The sequence below is a fragment of the Mauremys reevesii genome, linkage group 24 (genome assembly GCF_016161935.1).
Source record: "Mauremys reevesii isolate NIE-2019 linkage group 24, ASM1616193v1, whole genome shotgun sequence".
Lineage (NCBI taxonomy): Eukaryota > Metazoa > Chordata > Testudines > Geoemydidae > Mauremys > Mauremys reevesii.
This window is the reverse complement of record NC_052646.1, coordinates 19,216,116-19,225,219: the sequence shown is the minus strand read 5'-3', so window position 1 is coordinate 19,225,219 and position 9,104 is coordinate 19,216,116. Positions and strand designations below refer to the sequence as shown.

Genomic DNA, 9,104 nt, shown 5'->3' with positions numbered 1-9,104 from the left:
GTGGCAGGGAGTTTCACAGGCCAACCCCACAGATGCCCCGTGGCAGGGAGTTTCACAGGCCAACCCCACTGATGCCCCGTGGCAGAGAGTCCAACTAGTTTGCCTTTTCAATAGCAAATTGCTGTGGTTTCTAGGTGGCCTTAACAGGGAAATTCCCCTTCAAACCCAACGAGGTCAGACTCACCTGGGCAGCAAGTGGTGGCAACAAACCCAGTGCAGAGACTCAGATGATGTGTGTTTACCCAGCAAAGTGTCTGTTTGTCTGTCCCCGCCGCTGTGCTGCCCTGTGTGTTGAGTTCACTCCCCTTAACTCTGTGTCTGCTACATTCTCCGCCCCCACTTGCTCTCTAAATAGAAAAGCTGCAAACCATAAATGGAAATGAGCATTCGGACACACTCTTAGCAGAGCCACCACCTAAGAAACAGATGTTCCTTTCAAACTAGCCCCCACTCTGCTGCCAGAGCCAGGGCTTGAACCTAGTGGGAGGTCGAGTCATGGCCACTAGCCCCACCTTTTTAGGCACTGTATAAAGACAGAGGAAAAAGACATTACATGCACGAGAGAGCTTACTGACTAAGGAGTCTGGGTCGATAGAGACCTGGACCAGGTCTCCTGGTCCAGTCCAGGAGACTGCTACTGACCTCCTTGGCAAAGTTCTTTGAGATCTACTGAGATAACTGGCTCTGTGGGTATGGAGAAAGTGGTGGACATGATATATCGTGATATAGGAAAGCTTTTGGTACGGTCTCCCGCCATATTCTTGCCAGAAAGTTAAAGAAGTATGGGCTGGATGAATGGACTATAAGGTGGATAGAAAGCTGGCTAGGACGGAAGAATCCCATCCACCACTACAGGCTGGGGACCGACTGGATAAGCGGCAGTTCTGCAGAAAAGGACCTGAGATTACAGCAATGTGAGTCAGCAGTGTGCCCTTGTTGTGAAGAAGACTAATGGCATATTAGGCTGTATTAGTAGAAGCATTGCCAGCAGATTGAGAGAAGTGCTTATTCCCTTCTATTTGCCACTGGTGAGTATTGCGTACAGTTTCCTACAGAAAGGATGTGGACACATTGGAGAGAGTCCAGCGGAGGGCAACAAAAATGATTAGGGTGCTCGGGCACATGACTTATGAGGAGAGGCTGAGGGAACTGGGATTGTTTAGTCTGCAGAAGAGAAGAGTGAGGGGGGATTTGATAGCAGCCATCAACTATGTGAAGTGGGGGTTCCAAAGAGGATGGAGCTCGGCTGTTCTCAGTGGTGGCAGATGACAGAACCAGGAGCAATGGTCTCAAGTTGCAGTGAGGGAGGTCTAGGTTGGATATTAGGAAACACTATTTCACTAGGAGGGTGGTGAAGCACTGCAGTGGGTTACCTAGGGAGGTGGTGGAATCTCCTTCCTTAGAGGTTTTTAAGGTCAGGCTTGACAAAGCCCTGGCTGGGGTGATTTAGTTGGTGTTTGTCCTGCTTTGAGCAGGGGACTGAACTAGATAAATTCCTGAGGTCTCTTCCAAACCTAATATTCCATGATTCTATGACACCAAGAATCCGTATATTTTGTTAAGATGACAGATTCATGCATTCCAAGGCTCAGCCATCAGATATGGGCTGGATGGAGGAATCCCTGGTTCTTTGGCCTGGGCTATGCAGGAGGTCAGATGGGATGATCAGAACAAGAATAGAACCCAGGAATCTGGACTCCCAGCTTCACTCCCACCCCCCATCAAATCCATGACCCAAGCAGGAAGGGCCCGGGGGCGTGATTGAAATGTGGCAAATCTAGAACAAATGTAGAACAAATCATGTGAACCAGAACAAATCATGTCAAACAAATCTGATAGCTTTCTTTGATAGGATGATGAGTCTTGTGGATAAGGGAGAAGTGGTGGATGTGGTATATCTAGACTTTAGTAAGGCATTTGATATGGTCTCGCATTATATTCTTATCAATAAACTAGGCAAATACAACTTAGATGGGGCTACTATAAGGTGGGTGCATAACTGGCTGGATAACCATACTCAGAGTAGTTATTAATGGTTCCCAATCCCGCTGGAAAGGTATAATGAGTGGGGTTCCGCAGGGGTCTGTTTTGGGACCGGCTCTGTTCGATATCTTCATCAATTACCTAGATATTGGCATAGAGAGTACGCTTATTAAGTTTGCAGGCGATACCAAACTGGGAGGGATTGCAACTGCTTTGGAGGACAGGGTCATAATTCAAAATGATCTGGACAAATTGGAGAAATGGTCAGAGGTAAACAGGATGAAGTTTAACAAAGACAATGCAAAGTGCTCCATTTAGGAAGGAACAATCAGTTTCACACATACAGAATGGGAAGAGACTATCTAGGAAGGAGTATGGCAGAAAGGGATCTAGGAGTTATAGTGGACCACAAGCAAAATATGAGTCAACAGTGTGATGCTGTTGCAAAAAAAGCAAACGTGATTCTGGGCTGCATTAACAGGTGTGTTGTGAGCAAGACACGAGAAGTCATTCTTCTGCTCTACTCTGTGCTGGTCAGGCCTCAGCTGAGCTCTGCATTTCAAGAAAGATGTGGAGAAATTGGAGAGGGTCCAGAGAAGAGCAACAGGAATGATTAAAGGTTGTGAATCATAGAATATCCAGGTTGGAAAGGACCACAGGTCATCTAGTCTAACCCCCTGCTCAAAGTAGGACCAATCCCCAGACAGATTTTTAACCCAGTTCCCTAAATGACCCTCTCAAGGATTAAACTCACGACCCTCGGTTTAGCAGGCCAATGCTCAAACCACTGAACTATCCCTCCCCCCAACCAACATGACCTATGAAGGAAGGCTGAAAGAATTGAGTTTGTTTACTTTGGAAAAGAGAAGACGGGGGACATGATAGTAGTTTTCAGGTATCTAAAAGGGTGTCATCAGTAGGAGGGAGAAAACTTGTTCACCTTAGCCTCTAAGGATAGAACAAGAAGCAATGGGCTTAAACTGCAGCAAGGGAGGTTTAGGTTGGACATTAGGAAAAAGTTCCTAACTGTCAGGGTGGTTAAACACTGGAATAAATTGCCTAGGGAGGTTGTGGAATCTCCATCTCTGGAGATATTTAAAACTAGGTTAGATAAATGTCTGTCTGGGATGGTCTAGACAGTATTTGGTCCTGCCATGAGGGCAGGGGACGGGACTCGATGAACTCTCGAGGTCCCTTCCAGTCCTAGATTCTATGAATCTATGAAATCTGACACCAGTCAATTCCAATTTTGAGACTATCAACCTCTGGAACACCTTGCCACTGGACGCTGCCATGGCCAATTGCTCAGCCAAAGGAGAGGATGTTGGGTCAGATGACAGGGAATGCCTGGAATTAAAGCGGTGGCCTGGGGGACTCAGGGCCACAGGAAACTCACTGCCAATCACAGCACAGAAGAAAGCAAGAGGTGGTCCTATGAGTAAGGCTGCGTGGCTGTCACAGAGGTCAGGGAAGTCACAGAGTCCATGACTTTCCATGACCTCCAACACTTCTACAGCCACCGGTGCAGGCTCAGGGGCCAGCAGCAGTAGTTTGGGTGGGGGCTCAGGGCTGGGGCAGGCAGTTGGGGCGCAGGGCGGTGCTTACCTGGGGGTGGGCTCCCCACCTCCCACTGGCATGTCCCTGCAGCTCCTAGGTGGAGGGGTCAGGGGGCTAAGTGTGCTGCCCGCAGGCGCTGGCCTCGCAGCTCCCATTGGCTGCGGTTCCCAGCCAATGGAAGCTGCAGAATCGGCGCTTGTGGTGGGAACAGAATGTGGAGCCCTCCGGCCACCCCACCCACTAGGGGCTGCAGGGACATGCTGGTCAGAGCCAAGTAGGGACCCTGCAAGCCCTGCCAATCCTCCAGTCCTTGTGGGGGTCCTGGGCTGTATGCCGCTGCCCTCACCCGACCAGCACCAGTGGTGGTCCTGGGCCATTTCCTGAGCACCCATGGAACCCCCAGCCCCCACCCGAGCACCCCAGGCTCCCTGGCCCAAGTTTTAGTTAAGGGTATATAGCAAAAGTCAGGGACAGGTCACAGGACCTGAATTTTTGTTTACTGCCCGTGACCTGTCCAACCCCTAGGCATAAGGGGCTAGCAGAGAATTTCCTCCACAGCGAGATTATTCCTTTCTCATCCACTAGGGGGTGTCTCGTGCCTTCCTCGGAAGCAGCTGGGCTTTGCTAGAGACAGGACGCCGGGGTAGATGGACCCGTTGAGCAGTTTCTCTCTCCTTGGGTGTTCCAGCTTTAGCCACTAGACCCCATCCCCTGAGGCAGAAATAGAACACAGCTACCCTGATTCCCAGCCCCCACTGCTCTAACCACTAGACCGCACCCCTGAAGGCAGGAACAGAAACCAGACATCCTGCGTCTCAGCCCTTAAAAATGCCCGAGGCTGCCAGGTGGAAAGCCCCGTCCAGGCACAGAAGCTCGGCACTTTCTCCTGCTGGCTTAGGCGTGTGCATTTGTGAAACCACTTCAGCTTTTGAGGTTTTCTGCATCAGCCAGAAGGCAGTTCCCCTTCCCGTTGCCTGCCCCCAGCCTGCCGAGCCTCACGTGTGCCGGTGATGCTCAGGTCTGTGCCAGGGAACTGGCTGGCCAGATGTCAAATGTATTTATCCCCAGTGAGAAGGGAAGCCAGTGGAGGGAGCTCTGACGTAAGGGCAAAGTTGTTCTGAATTCTCAGCCTCCTGCCGCTGCTAATTCATAAATCCATCCATCTGGAACCCAGACAGGCCCCTACATCATTCCAGCCTCGTCTCTGGCACAGCCCAGGTGAGGGGCTCTCAATTAATCCCCCTGTACTGAGCCCAATCCTTTGTGTTTGCCAAGAGCATCTTCCGGAAAAGCCACCAGGTGTTTGTCCAGCTGTTCTTAAAACCCTCCAGTGGTGGGGATCCCAAAACCACCCCTGGAAGCCAGTTCCAGAGCTTCCCCCCTTAAGAGTTAGAAAGTTTTTCCTAACATCTGACCTAAAATGTACAAACTTTTAAATTTGGGGAGTAAAAGTGTTGAGTTTGCAGTTTAAAAAGAATCTGGATTTTTTAAAATGGAAAAATTACTCTTTTTTCTCTGAAAACCAGTTTGGAAAAATCGAAGCTTGTGCTAAAAGCTGTTTTCTTAAAACTCAAGACTTTTACCAAGCCTCTGAATGGTTTTCATCAAAGCTGACGGTTTTGAATCAAACCCCACAGACAGTTATTGAAATCTGATTGGGTTTTTTTCCCTTACTGAAAATCAGTTTTCAAAACCCAAGCATTTGGGCATAAAACAGCTTATAAAAACTGAACATTTGACTCAAGCCTCACGTTTTTTCTTACCAAACCTGCCATTTTTTAATCCATCCCCCAAAACATTTACTCAAACTGCCAATTTTTTTTTACCCCAGTCAGTTTCGAAAACCTGAAACAAATCCAGTTTCTACTTCTTTCATTAAAAACAAAAAATTGCATTAAATTTTTGAAAAGGAACCAGATCTGGTTTGAAATTCCTGGTGATAAACCACTGACGTATCCATCTGGTTCCATCCATTTCTCTATTACTCCAGAGTCCTTGCTCTCACTTAAGAAGGAAGGTGTCATACAAGGGTTCTGATGAGGATATTGCAAAAATCCTGGGCACAGAATGCTCAGATCAAGAGGTGACCCATAGCTCTGTCTTGTAGCAGTGAGTTTCACTGGCCATATCCCAGTTAATCTGAGAATACCTAGCCTGGATAGACTGGAGGACGAGAGGGTGTCCAGAGAGGTCCTCTCCAATGATGCTTTCCTGACCCTCTGGTATTTCTCCCTTCCTTGTCTTCCATTCTCTGTTTTCCCCTCCTCTGTGGTCATTTTTAACCCCTCTTCTGTCTCTGACCAGGGCAACATGGACAAAGGCAACACGACCATCCAAACAACCACTGGGGAGAATTCCAGCCAGACCCCAGCTGCTGTGAGTGTGTGTGGGTGTGGTGTGGGAACAGGCTGTACCTTTGGGTGTTGGGGCTGAAGATGAGGAGGACAGTGACCACCCTCTGGTTCCTCCACTTGGTCTCCTGCTACCTCTTCTTCACGCTGCTGATTCCCTTCTTCGCCGTCTACATTCTCCTGGGTTTCCACTGGGTCTTCAGCATGGCCATGTGCAAACCTATATGTGCATGCCTCTCTCTGGGCATGTTCACCTCCATCTTAATTCTCACCCCCATCAGTCTCGACTTAAACACCCTTATTCAAAATCCCATCTGGTTTCGGAATCACTGCTCCCTGCCCTGGGCTGGGGAGCTGGTCGTGAACATGCGGCTGGCCTCCTTTGGTCTCAGCATTCTCTACCTGGCTTTTGGGGAGACCCAGCTGGTGGACAGGGGCAGAATCATCTGCATCAACAATTATAACATCTCCAGAGACTGGAATGGAGCCAAGAGGTAGGCCCTGGGCAGACAGGTCCACCTGGCTGTCCTCATGGTCCGGTTCCTGCTGGCTTCCTGCTGCCCTTCTGCACCATCGTGGGATGCTATGTCTGCGTGGGGCTGGAGATGAAGGGGAAGGAAGTGGGCATGGGTTGGGAACCCACTGAAAGTCATGGTGACCATGGTAGTTTCCTTTTTCCTTGGCTGGCTGCCCTACCACCTCTACCATAACTTGAAACTCTACAAGAAGGAGGTGCCAGAGTTGGTAACGGGCACCCTCTTTGTCATTTTCACCTTCACATCCTGCTTCAATTCTTCCTTCTCCCCCATCCTCTACCTCTTCATAGGGGAGAAGTTCTGAGTGTTCAGGATGTCTCTTCTCACTCTGGTCAAAGCCTTTTTTGTCAATGATCATGGAAACAGTGCCCCTGGGTCTAATGGAAGGCATTGGCAGAAGTTCAGAACACAAAACAGGAGATGGCCTGAAGGTGCCCAAACTTAGGGAGAGTTGAAAACTTGGCATCTTCTTTGTTCCTAGATCCCCTATGGTTTTAAAATCTGGAGGGTTCCAGGTATATCACTGTTTATAAACCCTGCAGTGTCTCTGGATTCTAGATTCCCTGCTCTCTCTCGCAAGAATCCCATGTGTTCTAGGTCTCAATTTTTTCAAGCTCAGTGGGTCATCAATGGAACCAGATCAGTAGTCAGCTCCTGAATCTTGCTTGTTTTAGATCACTCACCTAACTGACTCTCTTGGATACTGCATCACTAGCTGGCTCTGGAATATCATTTATTGTTAGCATCTCAATGTGTTCAAAGTCAAAGTCTACGGGTTCTATATTCCTGACTGGATCTAGGACATCACTGGATTTTAGAGTGTCTTCAAACCACATGGAATCCAACAGGTTCCAGATTGTTTCCTAAAAATTTCATTATGGTCCTAGATTTCCAAATGGTTTTTAATCCATTAGGTGTAGTATATTATAGAAGAGTCAGTGTATTGTAATAGCGATATCTAGCTCTTCTCTGGTGCTTGTCATCAGTAGATCTCAAAGAACGTTACCAAGGTCAGTAGCAGTCTTCCAGTTTTTACAAATGGGTAAACTGAGACACAGAGTGGGGAAGTGACTTGGCCAAGGTCATCCAGTAGAACCTTTGGTCCATCCAGTGGCAGAACCGGGAACAAACCCAGATCTCCTGTGTCCCAGCCTGGGTCTCTATCCATTGCATCTCCCTAAATTATGAGATCTCTAGCACATGGACTGTCTTTTTGCTCTGTTTGTACAGCACCTATCACAGCCAAGTCCTGGGCCAGAACTTTACAACCACTGCATGACCCAGTCACTGGGATGTTTAGTGTGTGGAGGCTCTGGCTTAGTTTAAGAGCGGCCAGTAAGGAAAACAAGCTGGCAGGACAAAAAGTGGCTCCAGAGAAACCACCTGCCCATGAACACTGCAGGGCAGTGAAGAAGTAACATCCAAGTAACCAAGAAGATCCTAGTTGACTGTTCCAGCCAAGTTACAAAACTTTGGCCAACTCGGGGGCCAGCAGATCCAATGAACAATAAAGACTTTAAAAGACCCCTCTGATGGATTCTCCATCACTGACAATTTTAAAGGCAGGACTGGGTGTTTTTCTAAGAGATCTGCTCTAGTTCAACCAGGGACTAATTCAAGGATATTCTGCAGGAGTTCAGATAGGGCACTACCATGCTCCATCTGGCCTTGGAAGCTCTGAATCTACCCAGAGGTCGGGGTGGTGCACCAGTTGTCACCTAGGGCCCACTGCGGTGTCTGAGCAAGCCAGGCCCGTGTAGGCCACCAGACCAGGATGGAGGCTGTAGGTAAATTAGACGTGTATTTTACTGTTCAGACAAAACAAGAGTGACAGCCATGACAGATACCACCCATCTCTGATTCAAAATTCAATAGGTTCTCCAGGATTCTAGGAATCCTGGCTGATTGTTAACCTCTTGGGTCTCAGCTACATTACTGTTTCCAATCTGATCTAATGTGGGCTAGATTTAGACCATGTTTTCAACCCCCTGTATGTTTCAAAAGCCAATAAGATCCTATGAGTTCTAAATATTTGGCTGGTTCTTGAACCTTTGGGTTCTAGGTCTTCCAAGATTTTAAAACCCAAAAAGATCCTATGTGGTCTTCATTGTCCTAGTTTCCAACCTCATATATGAGATGTCCTAGCTGACATAGGACCAGTTTGGGTTTTAAAAAACTTGTCATGCCTAGATCTCAAGAGGTTCAAGAACCACTCAAATATCTAGAACTCATGAGTTTGTTTATCTATCTATACACACACTCACACTAGTACCACATGAGTTCTACATATTTGGCTATTTCTGAAACCTCTTGAGTTCTAGGTGTGACAATATTTTGAAATCCAATCAGATTTGACAGGTCTAGGACTTCAAGGGCTCCAAACACCTCCATGTTTGAAAATGCAATAGGATCCAGTGAATTCTAGATATGTGGCTAGTTCTAGAAACTCCCTTGGATTTGCCCTGAGGGTACCATTGGACCCACATTTCTGTGCATCCCTGGCCCTCCGCACCCAGCTGGTCTAAGGAGCCCGGCTGGGCAGTAGTGGATTATCCAATGGGCTGACGGGGCCTGTGCCCAGGGGCTCTGGACAATTGGGGGCCCCCAGAAAAATAGACGCCCCACCCAGCAGAAATCCTGGAGCCCTGGCAGAAGCACTTGGTGGGCAAGATGGGGG

The 9,104-nt window shown here is 48.2% G+C and overlaps 1 pseudogene; it reads left to right on the top strand.

Moving 5' to 3' along the window:
• The first annotated feature begins 5,850 nt into the window (after window positions 1–5,850).
• LOC120390595 lies at window positions 5,851–6,856 on the top strand (annotated as a pseudogene).
• The last annotated feature ends 2,248 nt before the right edge of the window (window positions 6,857–9,104 follow it).